Raw genomic sequence first — 19,796 nt, forward strand, 5'->3', positions numbered from 1 at the left:
GCTGAGCAAGGAGGAAAGGTGCAGGGAGGGTGGGGAGGGATGCTGAAAAAGTAGGCAAAACTCTTGCCGGTATTTCAACACGTGCAAAGTTCTCTGTGAGCGATCTCGAAACCTCGCTGCTTAGGTAAATAAAGACTTGTTCCTGTTTTTAGATGGGATTTTCCCAGAAGCAGCAAGGGGGAGGGAGCACGCAGCTGCTCTTCAGAACCAAATAAGAGGCTGCGTGAGCCACAGGCCAAATCACAAAAGGCTCAATATTTGCCAATTGCAGCCCGGGGTTATCTGGGGGCATCAAGAGTCACAAAGGCCAGGGATGGGGAGGAGATGTTTTCACCGCCTTCCTGCTACCCTTCAGCTCCTGAAGCAAGAAAACCATTTTTAAAAACACCCCACACATACAAAATCACCCGAGCCAGCAACCGTGAACTAGGAAGTCCTTTCGCAATGGTACTGTCACTTGTTGAGGTCAACAAAGTGACTGTCTAGCATCACTTCAGCCTTCAGAAGCCTGGCAGTCACGAGGCCTTGGCACACATGAGGCCAGACTTGCTCCACATCAGCAACAAATTTAGACGGGGGGGGGGGGGGAGGTGTCATTCCTCATCCTGCGCTTTACAAGCTAAAGTTAAGCAAGGCCCTCACCACCAGCTGATTGTTTGAGCTTGCAAAGGGCGATGCATAGGGCTCAAAGAACTACAATTCACAGGGGGTTATGGTCTAAACCACAGAGCCTACGGCTTGCTGATCAGAAGAAGAAGAAGAAGAAGAAGAAGAGTTTGGATTTGATATCCTGCTTTATCACTACCCTAAGGAGTCTCAAAGCGGCTAACATTCTCCTTTTCCTTCCTCCCCCACAACAAACACTCTGTGAGGTAAGTGGGGCTGAGAGACTTCAGAGAAGTGTGACTGGCCCAAGGTCACCCAGCAGCTGCATGTGGAGGAGCAGGGAATCGAACCCGGTTCACCAGATTACAAGACTACTGCTCTTAACCACTACACCACACTGGCTCTCAAGAAGCTCGGCAGTTTGAATCCCCGCGACGGGGTGAGCTCCCGTTGCTCAGTCCCAGGCTCCTGCCAACCTAGCAGTTCAAAAGCACGTCAAAGTGCAAGTAGATAAACAGGTACCACTCCGGCGGGAAGGTGAGCGGCGTTTCCGTGCACTGCTCTGGTTTCGCCAGAAGTGGCTTAGTCATGCTGGCCACATGACCCGGAAAAACTGTCTGCAGACAAACGTCGGCTAACCTCGGCCAGTAAAGCAAGATGAGCGCCGCAACCCCAGAGTCATTCGCGACTGAACTGTCAGGGGTCCTTTACCTTTACCTTTTTATTCATTCATTTATATTTGTTTCATGTATAACCCACCTTTCCTGCATGGAGCTCAGGCTGGCATGGAATTCCTTCCCCATTTTATCCTTCACAACAACCTTGTGAGGTAGTTTCAGCTGAGACTGACTGACCCAAAACTGGAAAGAAGAAGAAGTCCCAGCAAAAGAAGAATGGATACAAAAACTTGTGGGATACGCAGAAATGGCAAAGCTTACAGGAAAAAATAAGAAATCAAGATAACAAACTTTTTATAAAGGAATGGAAATGGTTTGTTGGATATTTACAGAGAAATTGTAAACAGGTAAGAAACTTGGCAGGATTATTGAAATAACCTGCAGTTTTATAAGAGTGTATGCTTAAAGTAGATGAATAAATGAGCAAATTAAGTTAATTTGGAATATGCAGAAAATATTAAAAAATAATTAAAGGAACTGCAGAAAGAGGGGGAAGGAAGTAGAGTTTTGAAATGTTAAAATGATTATAAAATTATTGAAATGTATAATATTAAAAATCTTTTAAAAAAAATAAGAGAGAGAGAGAGAGAGAAAGCTTCGTGGATAAGCAGGGATTTCAGCCATGGTCTCCCAGGGTCACAGTCCAACACTCTACCCACTACCCCACACTGTTTCTCTGAGTTCTCTGGGAAGAGGGATTGGCTGTTAAACTGCTCTGGGAAGTGAACAAGGGTCTCCTAACAACTCTCAGCACCCTTAACAAACTAGTTCCCAGAATTCTTTAGCTGTTGTGCCCGTGCCTGAGTCCAGGGGGATATTTGGGTAGGGGAGTTAGCCCGTTCCCAGCTTTCCGCTTCTCCAGGTGTTCACCCCTGGCTGACCTATGCTGGAACCCTGGGTCAGCGCTACCTGCATGGCAGGGAGCTAGTCAAACCAGAGCCTATGCAACCACTCACTTTCTGTAATCAATTAAGTTGTGGCCTAAATTCTGCCAAAAACCAAACCAAAATTTTGAGTCAAGTGTGAATTTATTTAGGGGGGAGGTCTCTGAGTCTGAACATGCAAAATAAATAATATGGTAAGAAGGATAGGGCGGGCCATATCTAGTTTTCAACATCGTGATATACCACTAGCTATAGCACGATATCTAAAATAAGGATGGAACTATGTAGAAGCAAACAGCAGGGCTGGGTGATTTGTGGTTTTCAACTTGATATATAACCAGTTAAAACACTGTGATATACTGATGAATCACAATGTCTGCAATAAGGATGGAACCATGTAGAGCCATCGGCTGGTATCACGGTTCTTCCCACATTGTGATTTCTGCTTAGCTCACAAACACGCATCATGATTCATGATACATTGCCAGGTCATGTCCTGAGTGCATGAGCACTCTTCCTACTGGTGTGGCTCTATTACAGCTAGTGATCATTGATTCCCTTCTCCCCTATTAATTTATCTAATTGTCCTTTAGAGCCAATCCATTCAGGTTGGGGCCATCAATACATCTCTCAGGAACAGCAGCATATAACAATTTATGCATGCATGCATGCAATTTATAGCCAACCTTTCCTCCCAAATGAGCCCAGGGTGGCAAATGCATGCAATAATCATCATCATCATCATCATCATCATCATCATCATTTTTAAAAAACTAAAAACTTATAAAGACTTATTTTATGCCTGGTGCTCTTCAGCCATCAAATGCCTGGGTAAATAAGAATGCTTTGAAATGTCTTCTTAAAGCGAATAATGAGACAGGCATACCTCACCGGAGGGGGCATTCAACAAACAGGGAACCACCACTGAGAAGGCCCTGTCTGGGGGTCAATGCCAACCAGGAAGCCCCCAGTGGCAGCGCCACCAACAAGGCCTACACCCTCCAATCGTAGAATCTAACATGGTTGAAATTGCAGAAGGTACTCTTTTAGGTATATGGGGGTAAGCGGTTTAAAACTCAATAAACGGCTTAGTGGATTTTTTTTCTTAAAAAAAAAAGAGGGGTGGAAAAGTTCTAAGGGAAAGAGAATTCAACATGTGGGGCCAAGTCTTTTAGACTGCTGAACTGCAGGGGGTTGAACTAGATGACCTTTGTGGTTCCTTCCAACTCTACAATTCTATGATTTCTATGAAAAGACCCTGCTTCTTATACCTGCTAGCTTATCAGCCTTAGTTGCCCCAGGCTGCTACAGCCAACCTAGGACCCAGGTAGGTTCACAAAGGAAGTTATTGAGGGTGTGAGAACACTTAACAAGAGCAGCAAGACATCACAAGTTTCTGGGCAGATTGTGTCCCAAGTCTGTTTATTTTATTTATGAAAATACTTCTATATGACAATCTCATTAAAAACTATACACGTTTGCAACGACTGTACATACATGCCATAAAAAACACGTAAGAGATCAACAGCTGGCTGTTACAGAAGATGCTTTTCCAATTGTCTACACAGGTTTGGCAGCATAGAGAAGTTTTCAGCAAACAAGGAAAAGTTAAAACAGAAGGCGCCCTGCTGAATCTCTGTTGAGTTTTCCACTGACGGCATTCAAGACTTGGACCTATTCAGAACAAGTGCGCTCAGGTCCAGGCAATGTTTCTCTGATGTTTGAAAGCCACACCGTGGCTTGGTGGCACTTTCAAAAGATTACGGCGGCAGGCCACAGAAAGAGTCAGGATTACACAGGAAGGATGAGGAAGCCATCGAGGGATGCCTTGCATGTGGGTAGAGCAACTAAGCCCCCAGCCAGACTTCTCAGAGGCATGCATCCAAAATAGGCTGATGTTAAACATTACAATGAAGTTTCAATCTTTTTTCAGACGGCCAGCCAGCCCAATGACACTTGATTAACTATCTGGCATTCTTAAGCATGTTTACTGGGAAGTTCATGTCCCTCACTCTGTAGAATTTTCCTGGAAAATGAAGCTTAGCATCGCAGACATATATTGTGTCCAGGAAAGTGTGTGTGTGTGTGTGTGAGTGAGTGAGTGAGTGAGAGAGAGAGAGAGAGATATTTTCTCGGCACTAAACCAGAATTTCAGGAAGCCGCAAAGTGGGTACATAATGTAACTATGATGCCATTCTGTCAATGCCAAACGCAAAGCCGCCTGCGGCTGCTCAAAATTACAGCTGCCATACATCAAGACATCACCAGTACTTCAATGGCGTAACTGACATCTGGGGGGAAATTTCTGAAAAGCTTTGTCCTGAATCTCAGGCAAGTCAATCAAAAAGAAAACCTCAACCACTTTGGGAAAGCGCAACAATTTTGGGATGTCCTGGTTTTTATTTTTCGAAATATGGCAACCCTACGTCCAGATTCCACAGCAGTATGCGGTACGGTTAGACAGACAGCCAACAAGGCAGGGAGGCCGAAAGCCAGCATCTGGGGTGCACAACAGCCCCCCCCCTTAAACACCGCCATGTGAGTGAACCAGAGATAGGAACCTCAGGACCCAGGGACAAATGCGGCCTTCCATACCTCTCCATCTGGCCCTTGGAGGTCTCCCAAACCACACACTCCTCTTCCGCAAGCCAAATCCCTTGCCAGCCCCACTTTGCACCCTCCTCAAGTTTCTTTGTCTGGCCGCAATGTGTCCTTGCACTCTGATCGTGCTTTCTGCTTGCCTGGATAGAGAGGAGTATTTAAGTGTGGGCGAAACCAGCTGTTAAGAAATGTACTCCAAAGCCACTCTGTAGTATTTTGGAAAAATTTCAAGCCTTTTTCATTCCTAGTATATAAAGTGGTCGCGCACGTGTAATGGCAGCTGAGCCCGTTTTTCTAATCAATCAGTGGGGGGGAAGTCACTGTTTTCATGGGATTTTCCTCTAGAATGGATTATTTAAGGCACAGTTGTATTCTGCTTCTGTTCCTCCTAGTATTGGCAGTTGTGCAACAAACATACTGAAAATATTGTACGTGGACCTCAAACATGGCTTAGTTGCTCTACCCACATGCAAGGCAAAAGTCTGGATCCGTTACTGTCATCACTGAGATTTTAATACCATATGGCTGAAACTTTGCACTACCAAAATCATCTCCCCCCCCAAAAAAAATCATTGGTTCTGGTGGTGTTCAGTTTTAAAATTTGATTGTCACAACAACAGTATGACACAACTGATAGTTTTTTTAAAGGGGTGCAATTTAGCATTGCTGTGTTTGGGAAATCAGAACAACTCTGTTTGCATTTCCAAGAGCCAAAACTGGAAGTTTGTAAATGATGTTTAGGAATGGCTGTTCTACAATGAGGTTAGCATGAATAATCTATCAATCCTAATTTAAATGAACAGTTTAACAGACACAGTCCATGTGTACAAAAAGTCATCTCAATGAGATTGATGATTGATGTAAACCATGCATTCAATCATAGAAAAAGCAGTGAGAAAGGATTTCATGGGAGGTTTTCAAGCAGCAGTTAGATGGCCATCTGTCGTGGATGCTTTAGTCAAGATGCCTGGATTGTAGGGGGTTGGAGTACATGATCCTTGGGGTCTCTTCCAACTTTAGGAGTCTATCTGCACATTATTCCAAGAGGTCACCTCCTATAGGAATTTGCAAAGATCAAATTCCGCAAACATGCCTAGATTTACATTGTGGTAGAGCATATGGCTTTGCATATGCAAAAGGTCTCACAATTTATTCCTAGCATCTCCAAGCAGAATCAGAAAAGGCTCCTGTCTGAAACCCTGGAGTCAGTAGCCGCTGCCAGTTTTGATCTAGATTATGGGTAGACAAACTAAGGCCCAGGGGCCGGGCCGGATTCAAGCCCAATCACCTTCTCAATCCGGCCCATGGATGGTCCGGGAATCAGCGTGTTTTCACATGAGTAGAATGTGTCCTTTTATTTAAAATGCATCTCTGGGTTATTTGTGGGGCATAGGAATTTGTTCCCCCCCAAATTTTGGCCCCCTGCTGAAAAAGTTTGCTGACCCCTGATCTAGATGGACCAATGATCTGATCTGGCAGAAGATAGCTTCCTATAACCTGTGTGGTAAGCCTTTTATTGGACCAGTGACTCCATCCTGAGCATGAGAAAGATTCAGAGCAAGAGCCAGTTTGGAGGAGGCTGGTCTAACAGGTTGTATCAGAGGTGTTGAAAGGAGAGCAGAGTTTCCTGCATGTAGGGGTGGGTTCCAAAGTTCCCCTGGAAGAAAGGCTGATTGGTTAAACTACTCCAGGAATTGTAGCTCCGTGAAGGGACCAGGGCTCTCTTAACAACTCTCAGCACCCTTGAACCACAAATCCCAAATTCCCTGGGGGAAGCAATGGCAGTGCAAAGTGATATAATACTGCTTTAAATGGGGTCCATGTGAAAACCTATGGCCAAACCCTTTTCCGTGGCATGTGCACCTGTATCAATCAGAGGGATTTGCTGTGCCAAAATTTTAAGTTTTGTCCCATGCACAGGTTAAATATATAGCAGGTACAGTGTCGACAGCTTATCCTTCACAAGATTTCAGTAATACATTCCCTATCCACAAAGTCCAGCTTCTCTGAATAGTGAGACCTACCCACATTTTATAAACCCTGACAAAGCAAGCCAAAAAGTTTCAGTCTCAGAGAAACACACATTTGGTAAGGCTTTCTAGAAAGCCACCCATCGCCTCGTGATACTGATTTTCAGTCTTACAAGAGCTGAGTACAACATAAATCGAAAATGCCTTCCTCCAGTTTCATGGCCATTCTGTTGCATATTATATAAATACAGGCGTCCAACTTATAAAGCACTTTTTTTAATTTAAAAGAGCTCCTTTGTCAGGTGAACTCTACCGGCTGGCAACTCCATTAATGTTGCCTTGCTTGAGAGTTTCCTTTTGTCTCTGAACAACTGTGTTGTTCAATCCCAAACTAGATTAAGGTGCACAGAGCACATCATCCATTTTACTTGAGGTTCCTCTTAACATCAAAGTGACAAAGTCTATATGGTTCCAACGCTCACAAGCATTTCCAGGCTGCTAGAAACGTGCTACTCTCTTGCTGACTGTAGCTCACAATACTCCACCAGCATTGACAGAATACACACAGCTAGGCATAACCATAGGCATAATTACTAGGGAGTCCAGAAGGATGTAACTACCGCTGATGATAGGGGAATAACTCAAATACACCAAATACCACTGGCATAACATTCTGCCACGTTTGATATCCACTCATAGCCAAACAGAAACATTACAAATGACACTGGTTGGATTTTTCCTGATGGGCCAACATACTTACCTGCCTTCTTTATCTGTAACCAGGCAGTGCTTCTGGTTATTATTAGTGACAATTTATTTGAGCTATTTTTATCCTTCCCTACATCCTCAGATCACTGTGCAGATCACAACACAATCGCTAAGTCATCGACGTCTCAGTTGAAAACACAGGTTGCAGGAGGCGACAGGTGGGGGCAATGAAATCAACCTATGATCTAGGAGGGGGTAGCTGCATCCAATGTCAGTCCTATCCATTAGGCCCTTTGAAATCAGCCAACAAAACTAATTAAGATTTGTTAATTTCAATTAGTTGAATACAGCTGTGTGTGTGTATCACTCTAACAGCACAATCCTGTGCATATTTTCTAATGAGCGGCACTTTTTTAAAGGGAAAAATATACCAGTACTCACTATGAAGTTGTCACAGTAAGTGCCACACTTTTAACATGGGGGGGTACCCTTGAGTACTGCCAGAAAAAAGCACTGCTAATGAGTAAGCTTGCCTGTGTTCAACAGGGCTAACTTCCTAAGTGTGCCTAGGATGACAGCTATGACTTACCTGGGACAGCCCCATGGAACACAGAGAGAAAGTTCTGGTTAAATATTCTTATTGTTATCTATCTAGTGCCATTAGAAACTTCCGGTACTCTATTCCGAACTTTAAAAAATGGAAAGCGTAGTGCTGGTGGTCAACAAAAGAGGTTTAAAGAGTCTCTCAAGGGAAATCTTAAAAAATGTAGTATATACACAGACAACTGGGAAACACTGGCCTACGAGCGCTCCAGTTGGAGAACAGCCTTTACCAAAGGTGTCATGGGCTTTGAAGACACTCGAACTCAGGACAAAAGGGAGAATCATGCTAAGAGGAAGGCATGCTCACCGTGATCAACTCCCACCCGGAAACCTATGTCCCCACTGTGGAAGGACGTGTGGATCCAGAATTGTCCTCCACAGTCACTTATGGACTCACTGTTAAAACCGTGTTCATGGAAGACAATCTTACTTGGCAACGAGGGATCACCAAAGAAGAATAGATGGTGCCATTAGTGTGAATGGTGCTTCCTAGAGTACAAGGGGGAGGGGGTCCCTGTCTCAGAGAACTTACAATCCAAAATGTGACACGGGGAAGGGAAACGCAAGGATAAGGACGCATAGGTTGGGGTAAACGGGCAAAGTGCGCTGGACAAAGGCCGTAGCTTAGCAGCACAGCACATGCCTTGGCATGCAAAAGATGGAAATCCATGGACACTGAACTGAGAATAATAAACCCAACTGAACTTGGCAGGGGGCCTACTTCCAAGTACACATGCATAGGGTCCCCCCACAATATATTCCTTCAGAGGCATTAAACACCCAACCGAAACCAGTGGTGGAATCGAAGAACCTGCGGCCTTCCAGCTGGCAGTTGTGCTATAGCTCCCCAACCATCAATCATGCTGTTGGGAGTTCAGCGGCCTGTGGTCAGTGGAGTAGGGTTCAGCAGTGAATTCCGCAGGCTTAGGCTGGAAGGTCAAACAAGACTACAGCCATGAAATTGAAGCAAACCAGCAGCCAGAAGGCCTGATCTTTATTGATGCAACAAAACTCGTTACAAGGGGGACTAGGCCCCCTAAATGTTCCCCTGGCACCTCCTTTCCAAGCCTGGGAAGCTTCTGCCTGGCTCAGGGAGGGAGTTGCGATGCTCACATAAACAACTCCCTGCCCCCCAAATCGCCTTCGCAAGCTGGTGCCTCTGGCTCTAACTATCTCCCTATAACAACAAAAAATCACCACACATCACTGTGGGAGTTGGGGTCCAGCAACATCTGGAAGGAAGCACATTCTTCACCCCGGTTTGGTGCAACTAAGAGACATCCTTTCACACACACACACACATCCCTTTCTTTGTCGCCGGGCTTTCTTACTTCATTCTGGGCATCTGCAGAGAAAACAGAGCCAAACCGTTCCTCCATGCCTCTGCTCCAAGCATCACACACTCACTCACACCAATGGCATTTCCTAAACTCTGCCCACTGAGCGCATTTGTGTACACGAGCACTATAGTTACCGCAAACACGAGCTTTCGGAACAGAGGCGGTGCCCACAGATCCATTGCCGCAACGCATGGCTTTTCAACCGGCGCTGACCACGTGCCTGCAGAGCAGCAGTCTCCAGCCCCGGACATGTGTGCACATGCAAGCACTCCTATAAACTACACACACAACTTAGGCAATCCATAAATGGTCACGAAGGCCCTAACCAGAGCCTCAAGGCCCTTATATTTTCATAAGCATCCAACAAGAAACAGATGATCTTGTGGGAACAAGTTGTTGGGGTTTTTGTCAAAGGAAAAATCCCACCCTTTAGCAAATGAGAAGGGAGAGAGAGAGGGGAGGAGTGTCAGGATAGAAAAACACAGCACACTTTTGTCAGCCCTCCTCTAGGGGGGTGGGATTATGTTACCTCCTCCTGCTGCTGAAAGATAAAGCCCATGCTTTACTTACTTCCTTAGCTCTTGTAAGCAGGCAGCAAATCTGAGAAAAACCACCTTGGGGGTTTGGGACCCAGAATTCTAGGCATGCAACCTTCACCCACCCCCACCCCCCAGAACTTAACCCCTGTCTTCAATGAAGCCTCCACACAGCTAAAGATTGAAGCCTTAATTTTCCTAAATGCTCCTGTCTTAGGGAAAACAGGACAGGGCACACACAAACAGAAACATAACAACAGAGGAACAGAGTTCCTCCACTCATGTGCAGAGTGCTTTGCAACCAGCCTCTGTATTAGAAGTCTCCAAGGAAACCTAAGTGGTAGGCAACTCTCGTTTTAAATAACAATTTAAAAAATTGTGTTTTCTTTCTTTTAAACAGACTAGACTGCCCTGTGATTAAAAAAAATAAGCCAGCACAATCTCCTGCATGGTTCCAAGAGAACTCTGCTTGGTAGAGCAGAACTGGTCCCTGGCATCCAACGTAAGATCTCTTCTTGGGATCGAGTCCGCAAAGCGCGTTTGGGCACCCTTCCAAACGCACCAAGAGACTAAACAACGCTTGCTTGCTCTCTCTCCCCCTTCCTTCCTTCCTTCCTTCCTTCTTTTTCTTTCTTTTTTTAAGGCTCTCTGTTTATCTTGGAGGAGACGTTTCTCCGCCAGACACCAACCCAAACACCCCCCTCCCCTCCGCACAGCTGAACACCTGGGTGCTTTTGGAAATGCGCCCCGGCCGCCTCCCCAGGCCAGTAAAGTGATGCAATCGCGATGCTTATCATTCCGGGTTTTTGTTCTGGCTTACTTCTGTCTACATTGGGGAGGCCAGGTTAACAAAAGGCCGTTTCAGACGGGGGGCAGGCAGCCCTCCCCTACACACGCACGCTCGTATACCTCCTTCCCGAACCTCCGTGTTTACTCGCGAGTAGGACCCACGCAAACTCCACGCGGCTCCTACTCCCATCCTTTGACAGGGATGCAGCCCGGGGCTACCATCCTGACAAAGACTGACTTAATTTAGTGGGCGCAGCGCGGCTTACTCCCGAGTAAACATGCCTCTGGTAAGTTGCAGGGAGGGAGGGAGAGAGGGGAAGTCATATTTTTATATATAGTTTTATATATATAATCTCTCTCTCAGTATATGGAAACAAACAACCCTCTGACTTTTAGAAGGCAACATCTGAAGGCAACCCTGGTTCAGGGGGGAAATTGTGTCTAATGATTTACCATTTTTATTGTGCTCTAAGCCGCCCAGAGAGTGAAACCCAGCCAGATGGTCAGGGTATAAATAATAAAATTATTTATTTTCTGTGAACCGCCCTGAGACCTCCGGGTCTAGGGCGGTATATAAATTCTATTATTATTATTATTATTATTATTATTATTATTATTATTATTATTATTATTATTATTATTATTCCACGATCCCCCATGTATGAGCGAGTTGAGATTCCTTCATTGCACGGCGTTGGACCAGATGAACCCGGGACCCCTTTCCAACTCTACAATTTTACGCTTGCAGCGCGCCCGCCTTCAAAGGGCTGGTTTGAGGCAGCCGCCGTCTCTCCATCGCTGGAAAGCGGGCTTAAACCTTGCGCGGAGAGGAACCGATCTTACCTGGAGCTGCCGGGGTCGGACTCCGTCGCTCCCCGCAGGTAAGGCTGCCCCCCAGAAGCGCATCTTAGTCCCCCGATAGGGTGGGGAATCGCTCCGGGAGGATCGGGGCGGGGGAGCAAGTGGTAGCGGAGGACGAGATGGTTTCTCTATTTAAAAAAAGAAAAAAGAAATAGAAAAAGGCAGCCTCGCAGGAGGTAAAAGTTGCAAACGCAGGGCGCACTCGGATCCGAGCCGGCCGAACGAACTCCGGGTGCCTAAAAGAGGCAGGCAGCAAATAGAGGATCCAGATCCGTAGCGAGCGCTGATCCGGACTGATTTCGCTTCTTCTCCTTTTTTTAAAAAGGGAAAACTCACATCCGAGTTGCCCAGGCCTAAAAACTCTGTCTGGACTTCTTTTTCCCCGCCGTCCCCCGTTGGTTCTCTCCACGCGCCAACAAAACAAACAAAAACCACTTTGCAGAAAGGAAGCGACGAGAGCTTGATCCGGAGCCGCCGCTGCTTCAGTCATCTGTGTGCCTGTGTCTCTCCGGTCCCTCCCCGCCTCGCGGGAGGAGGAAAGGAGCGAAGGGGAGTCCGGAGGATGAGGGCGCGCGAGGGGGAAGGGAGGAGCCGGAGAGGCTGAAATGTGATGGCAACCTTCCGCGTAATCCGGATTCGGGACGAGCCGAGCCAATCGGATCCCACGCGGAGAGGTTGCATCAACAGGCGGAAAAGAAACAGGCTAGAAAGTTCGCAAAGATAGAAAAGAAGCCAGCAAGATCAAGAGCATGCGCGTGGAGCCAAGTCCTGTGCATCATCCATCATCCATCATTATTCTTATGACCTTTTACCCTTTTTGATTTACTTCTTGTTGTTGCTCATTCAATTCCTTTCAACAATGAGTTCATAGAATCATGGAGCTGGAAGGGGCATCGTATTCTAGCCCAACCCCCAGAATGCAAGAATCACAGCTCAACTCGAAGGAACATACATAGGCTTATTCTCACAACAACCCTGCCAGGTAGCCAGTTCTTGGAATGGGAGAAAAAAGGCCCAGCTGTCTCCCCAGCCTTTAGGTTTTGGAAAGCAGGAGCTAAGACTGTGATCCTAACCAGCTGAAAGTAATGCTACTGAATTCAGTGGGGTCTGTGGGTTAAACCACAGAGCCTAGGACTTGCTGATCAGAAGGTTGGCGGTTCGAATCCCCGCGACGGGGTGAGCTCCCGTTGCTCAGTCCCAGCTCCTGCCAACCTAGCAGTTTGAAAGCACGTCAAAGTCAAGTAGATAAATAGGTACGCTCTGGCGGGAAGGTAAACGGTGTTTCCATGCGCTGCTCGGGTTCGCCAGAAGCGGCTTAGTCATGCTGGCCACATGACCTGGAAGCTGTACGCCGGCTCCCTCGGCCAATAAAGCAAGATGAGCACCGCAACCCCAGAGTCATCCGCGACTGGACCTAATGGTCAGGGGTCCCTTTACCTTTACCTTACTCTCAAGGAAGCAGGGTTTCTGTGCTGTGATATAGGTACTGGAGGTCATGGGCATAGCCAGGGGGGCAAGCTGCTCCCCCCTCAAAAAAAAAAAACAACCAAGTAAATAAATACAAATACTTAACGAAAAGTAGAAATTGTAGGAAGATTTTGACAGGTTTTTCTGAGCACTCGGGTCAAAAGAAAGTAATTTAAATCAACTGTGGTTAAGACATTTTATTCTGAATCTCGTTACAGATAGGTAGCCGTGTTGGTCTGCCATGGTCAAAACAAAATAAAAAAATTCCTTCCAGTAGCACCTTAAAGACCAACTGAGTTAGTTCTAGGTATGAGCTTTCGTGTGCATGCACACTTCTTCAGATACACTGAAACAGAAGTCACCGGACCTTTCTATATAGTGAGAAGGTGGGGAGGGGTATTACTCAGAAGGGTGGTGGGAATGGGTGATTGGCAGATAGCTGCGATGAGCCTGTTGACGTCAACAGGCTCATCGCAGCTATCTGCCAATCACCCATTCCCACCACCCTTCTGAGTAATACCCCTCCCCACCTTCTCACTATATAGAAAGGTCCGGTGACTTCTGTTTCAGTGTATCTGAAGAAGTGTGCATGCACACGAAAGCTCATACCTAGAACTAACTCAGTTGGTCTTTAAGGTGCTACTGGAAGGAATTTTTTTATTTTATTCTGAATCTGTTAGGCAGATAATGGCAGGTGGGTGTCCTGCCCCCCCCCCAAAAAAAATATCCTGGCTGTGTCTAAGCAGGTCTCCCTACTCTGAGTCTGCAGTCCTTGTTAGTTCCTCCTGGGAGTAAGCTCCACTGAACACAATGAGACATACAAAGGCTTCCACTGTAACACCTCAGGTCCCAAAGCAGACCATAGAGGGTCGAATCTCACTTTTATTTCCAGATATGCATGTGCAAGGTCACAGCTTCATATCACAGTTTGCCAGCTGGGAGCTCACAACCAACCCCAGCGAAACTTTGCGAAACATGGGTTAGAATGACATCAGAATTCAGTTGTTACAGCTTTAAGAACACCACCCCATTAAAGGGGGTCAGAACATAAGTACGGCAACTGTCTGACAATTAAAAGAACATGGGGGGCACACTATCCCTTAAATTCCTCTTTGAAAATTTCCCCAGAGTCCTCCCTTCTGAGAAGTCCTTGCCTGTTCTACATCATCACATATTTCTAGATGATCAGTTGATTGTGTAATAAGTGTACATTTCTCCCTGCGTCTTATCTATTTCTTAAAAATAGGTATATCCTGCCTTTGCATCCTAAAGGAAGAAAGCCACAGGCGATAACATCTGACATCAAGACAATAAAACACGAACTATAAAAACAGAAGCCAGGAATTAACCACTGACAGCATTGCCCATTAAATTGAAGAAGAGTTTGGATTTGATATCCCGCTTTATCCCTACTGGAAGGAGTCTCAAAGCGGCTAACAATCTCCTTTCCCTTCCTCCCCCACAACAAACACTCTGTGAGGTGAGTGAGGCTGAGAGACTTCAGAGAAGTGTGACTTATTGGCAAAACCAATTTGACGTTTCGCGACTTTCTGACTAGTTGCAGGACCTTACCCAGACCTAGCAGAGTAAACGCAGAATCCACGGAAGCAATTGGCGACTTGGCTGCAGACAGGCTAGACGAACCAGGAACCAGGAACTTGTAGTTAGGTGCTTATTATATACAGTGGACTATTTACAGGAACAGAACACGGATCTTTAGCTAGCTCTCTCTCACACAACTCACAACTCCTACATTGACACAGAACTCTGAACTCACAAACTCTGAACTAACACATTCCAGTTAGTGGGCCATTAATTATCACTCCCCTGAGAGAGCTTGACCAGTCAGAGAGCTGTCTCCATGCCTCTTATCACCAGGCAGACTTACGGTACTCCTTCACACGACCTTCTGGCTGTCTGCCAAACCTTAATTGACTCTGTATGAGTAGCTGCACGTACACAGTTTCCCAACACCCCCTCACAGCTCTCACACAGTGCAATTAACTTCTGATCACATACAGAGTATTTTACCCAACTTTGTTCTGCAAACCCAAGCTTTCACACATTTGCTTGTTCTTTACAAACGACAACGGTTTTGTAAATATGTCAGCAACATTTTCAGCTCTCTGAACATATTCGCATGCAATGACATTTCTCTGTACACTACATAACACATTTTGGTATTTTACGGCCACATGTTTAGATCTGGATTGGCAAATTGCATGGCAGTGGAGCGTGGATCTGGGCCTCCTCTGACAAGCAATGTATGACAGCAGCAGGTTCATATTGAGGGCAGAGAGGCGGTGCTTTCAATAACCACCTCCAAACTCCAAACTTGAAGGGTCAAAATGAGTCCTTTGAATTGTCTAGGAAAGGGAGTACCGTACTTTTTAAACCCAAGGGCCACATTGCTTCTGGGAAACCTGCCAGGGGCCACGTGCCCGTGGTGCACAAAGCCAGAAGCAAAAGTGGGTAGAGTAAGAGATATGAGTTTTACTTGAGATCCTGAGGCTACAGGCACTCGGGCACCCCTCTCTGTCTCCCCGCCAGGCAAACCAGAGTCATCGTAGCAGTTCAAGGAAACCTTCCAGCCAGCCACAAATATCCAAAGCGGGTGGGAAGTAAGGCCAGTGAGGGATGTATTGAGAGTTTGAAGGGCCAGACAGAGATTCCCAGAGGGCCACATTGGCTTCCTGCTTTGAGGTTCTGCCTGCAGCTGCCTTTCAGAGACTTAACACCTCCAATAGCCTAATCCTCCATAATTCTGCCTAATCTCCTTTTAAAGTGCTCAAATTGGTGGCCCTTTGGAGAGAATTCCATATTCCGCAGTGCACTATTGTGTAGTCCTTCCTTTGGCCTCTCCTGCATCTCCTACCCTTCAGCTTCATTGAGAGACCCTTGGTTCTAATATTATGAGGGAAAGATAAAAACTTCCCTCTATGCCCTTTCTCCACCCCACACACGATTGATTGATTGATTGATTGATTCATTCATTCATTCATTCATTCATTCATTTGATCCTGGTTATGAATCACTTTCCACAGAATAACCTGAAGGGATTCACAGTAAAAACACCAGCAGTTAGAAACAACTCCATATACACAAACTATTAAAACAATTTCATATTTGAAAACAATTGCAAATGCAATAAAGACGCAGACTGCTATCTTAAAAGCCCCAAACTCTGTGACCGTTCCTCATTGCAGGTCCTCAGTCATGTTCATTGTCCTTTTCTGCACAACTCTTTCCCTGCATGCTTTTAGGAAATTTCTAGGAAGCCAACTTTAAATAAGGAAGGGGCCCCACAAAGGCACAGTCATTCTCCCTCATGATTGCCAAATTGCCAGAAAAAGAGGAAGAGTCAGTCTGAATCTGTAGATTTTCAACAGAGGGTTGATCTCAAGGCTGGTGTCAACATCTGTCATCCTTGCTAGGGCCTCAGGATCCTGCAGGGCCAACTGCTCATGCTTGCCTGAGGCTTTATATTTTATATTTTATATTTTTTATATTTTATATTTATTTTATATTTTATATTTTATATTTTATATTTTATATTTTATATTTTATATTTTATATTTTATATTTTATATTTTTTATATTTTATATTTTATATTTTATATTTTATATTTTATATTTTATATTTTATATTTTATATTTTATATTTTATATTATTTTTCCCCAGCCTGGTGCTTCAAGCATAGGTAGGCAACTAGATCTATGCATCCTGACTTCCAGGGCATTGTGGGAAATTGAAATGGATGGCCAAAACCTCCTTCCCAGTGCTGCCATCACAACCTGGGAAGTCCATCAGGGCCCATGGATAGAGGAGGGAGCTCACCGGAGGACATACTGCCAGGGCCCCCTGAAGCCTGGTTCTGTTTGTCTGGGTGGTGAAGCTCATCTAGACATCGAGATAAGACTTGAGTCTTTGAGAAGGGCTGTTTCTCAGTGGTTAGGGCACCTGCCTTGAATGCAGAAGATCGCAGGTTGAGTCCCTAGCATCTCCTGCCTAGCAAAAATACTTGAGGAAGGTGCAACTGGGGATCAAGTGTAGCCTGGGGAGGCCCACCAGAGCCTGAGCTTCCCCACTCCTGGATTCCAGACTTTATCAAAGAGAAGGGGAGAGGGAGAGGGAGAGAGACTGACTCATCTTTCCACCAGATGCCCTTTGAAAGAAAATTCAGCCAGCCAAACTGTAGAATAAGGCATTCCCCTTCCTCTCCTCTTGTTCCTCCTTCCCTCCCCTTCCTTCCTTCCTTCCTTCCTTCCTTCCTTCCTTCCTTCCTTCCTTCCTCCCCTCCCCTTGCCAACCTTTGACAACAAGGGAGACTTCAGTGAATGATGCAAGAACCTTCTGGCTTTTGATGAGCTGCCAGCTCAGAGTGGAAAGTTTCACCTAACAAGACCCATGGGTAGGGAAAGCATGAAAGCCTGAACAGAAGCAAGCAAAACATCTCCACAAAGCAGAGAGAGAGAGAGAGAGAGAGGGGGGGGGATGACCAGATATCTAGGTTCTTATGCCTTGCGTGGAGAAGAGAACCATCAACAGCTCTTCTCTAAGAGCTGTTCAACAGTGGAACGGTCTCTCCCAGAAGGTTGTGGGCTTTCCTTTCTTGGAGGTTTTTAAGTAGAGGTTGGATGGCCATCTGTCATGGATGCTTTAGTTGAGATTCCTGCATTGATTTATATAAAATATAAATTCTCAGGGTGTCTGCCAACTCTCTACAATTCTACGATTCTCCTTCAGGAGCATTTCCCTAGCAGCCCAACCCTAGCCTATTGCCTACCAGAGCCTGTTGAAATCAACTGGCTTAATCTAACTCCTGCCTCCATTTGCAGTGATGGGCTGAAAGGGCATCCCTGCTAGAGCAGAGCTGAGCCCTGCGGATGTTGGACTCCAACTCCCATCAGTCCAAGCCAGTGTTGCAAATGGTTAGGATGATGGACATTGTAGTCCAGCAGGATCTGGAAGGCCCCAGGTTCTCTTGTCTTGCTCTGCAATGAATACTAGCACTGGCTCTCAAGGGTTTCATGGAAGGGTCTTCCTCAGCCATACCTGGAAATGTCGGGGGTTGAACCTGGAACATTTCCCCCTCAAAGCATATTCTCTACTACTGATCTATGGCCCTTTTGCTGAAACATTTTCCTTTCCTCTCTGAAGGAAGCTAACCTGAAAGGAGGCGACCATCCCAAGGTCACCCAGTGAGCTTCATGCATAAACAGATTAACTAGAAGGTCAGCAAGGCTTTTTGTCAATAGCAACCATAACTGCAAGTTGAGACCAAATGAGCTCTGCTAGAGCCTGCCTTGCTCCAGTTGCTCAAAGTTGTTTCTCGGCCTTAAGATCCCTCACCTATAAAAATACAAGTGCTAATTAAATGTTTTAGATATGTATCCTGCCTTTCAAAGAAGGCAGCACACATGATTCCATTGGCCATCAACCCTGGGAGGTAACCTGGGCTTAGTGGGCGGAGCTGGCCCAAGATCAGTCTCACAGCTGATCAGGAATTTGAACCTGGGCCTCTTGTGAAACTGGAACTGCTGCACCAGGGATGAGGAATTTGTGGTCCTGGGACTGCTGTTAAAATACAGTTTCCATCATCCCTGACCATTGGTCATGCTGGCCCGAGTTGATGAGAGTTGAGAATCCAACAGCACCCTGAGGGCCGGAGGTTACCCCCGTATCTGCAATGCGTATCATTCAGCTTTTGATCTTTGCCTTGGAAGCATCCCTGATTATCCTGATGTACATCTTCAATGCCCTCCACCCTGCCCATTATCTTCTTTTCTTACCTTGGCAGGTAAGATCCTTGGCAGCTGTGTGATAAGTTGAAATAAACAAGGAGCAGGTCCTCTCATCTTTCGGTTGAAAAAAGCTGCATTTGTTGAATGATGGTCCTCCATGCAATTATTAAAAGCAAAGCCCCAAGGCCTTGGGGAAGGAGGGACAGAGGGGTCACCTGCTTGTATTTCCGACCTTGTTTTGCATGCAAAGGTCTTCTCCAAAAACTAGGCAAACGACCTCATTTTGTATGAAAATAGAATCATTGTTCCAAAATATGCATTGGCAGTTAAGGGATGTCAAGTGATTTCTCTTTACTGAATACCTCTCCATTATTGACACAATTGCTCACTTCCAGAAAAGGCTTAGTTAACCAGTGCTTGCATACTTCCCATCCCCTAACTGTCCTTACCTTAAAGGGGAAGAGCAAAGCATAAGCCAAGTAAAGAATTTTGGAGCACACATACCTGCAGAATGAATGAAATAATATAAACCTGAGCTGCAATGTAGTTATAGCAGAATAAACAAGCGATAAGTGGATTGTGGTGATGCTTGATTTAAATCTGGGATAGGGAGCCTGAGGCCCTCTGAACCTTGTTGGGCGAGGTCTCCCTTCATTCCTGATTATTTGTCATTCTGGCTAGGGCTAATGGGAGTTGGGTAAGTGGACTAGTGGGTTGCGGTACCAGGGTGTGCCCTCCGGAAATTATTTCAAATGATAACAGAATGAGTTCTTCAACTGTGATATTGCCTCTTGCATTGCTGAGTAGGGGAAGGGGGTGTGTCCGGAGAAACCAGTGACTTTTACATAGTAGGATGCAAACTGCCATAGGAAGGTCAGAATCCATCCAGCACTCTGCCTTAGCTTGGGCCCTTTCCCTGCCCATTTTGGCTTTGGCCCCACCTAGCATGCAACCCCCTGCAAGGCCACCCACAAAAGACTGGAAAGGTTCAGCACTCCTGCTCTAGTTA

The 19,796-nt window shown here is 45.8% G+C and overlaps 1 protein-coding gene across 2 annotated transcripts in view; it reads right to left on the reverse strand.

Moving 5' to 3' along the window:
- LOC309328609 (uncharacterized protein C15orf39 homolog) overlaps window positions 1-12,220 on the reverse strand; it is a 45,056-nt gene extending 32,836 nt beyond the window's left edge. Inside the window, exon 1 of one of the 2 annotated variants that reach the window (XM_081838697.1) lies at window positions 11,558-12,216. The gene's annotated coding sequence lies outside the window, so the exon portion shown is untranslated. Of the gene's footprint in view, window positions 1-11,557 lie in introns of both variants that reach the window. The other variant, XM_081838698.1, reaches the window with a different exon arrangement.
- Between the last annotated feature and the right edge of the window lie 7,576 nt (window positions 12,221-19,796).

The sequence above is a fragment of the Podarcis erhardii genome, assembly GCF_964252035.2.
Source record: "Podarcis erhardii genome assembly, chromosome: 14".
Lineage (NCBI taxonomy): Eukaryota > Metazoa > Chordata > Lepidosauria > Squamata > Lacertidae > Podarcis > Podarcis erhardii.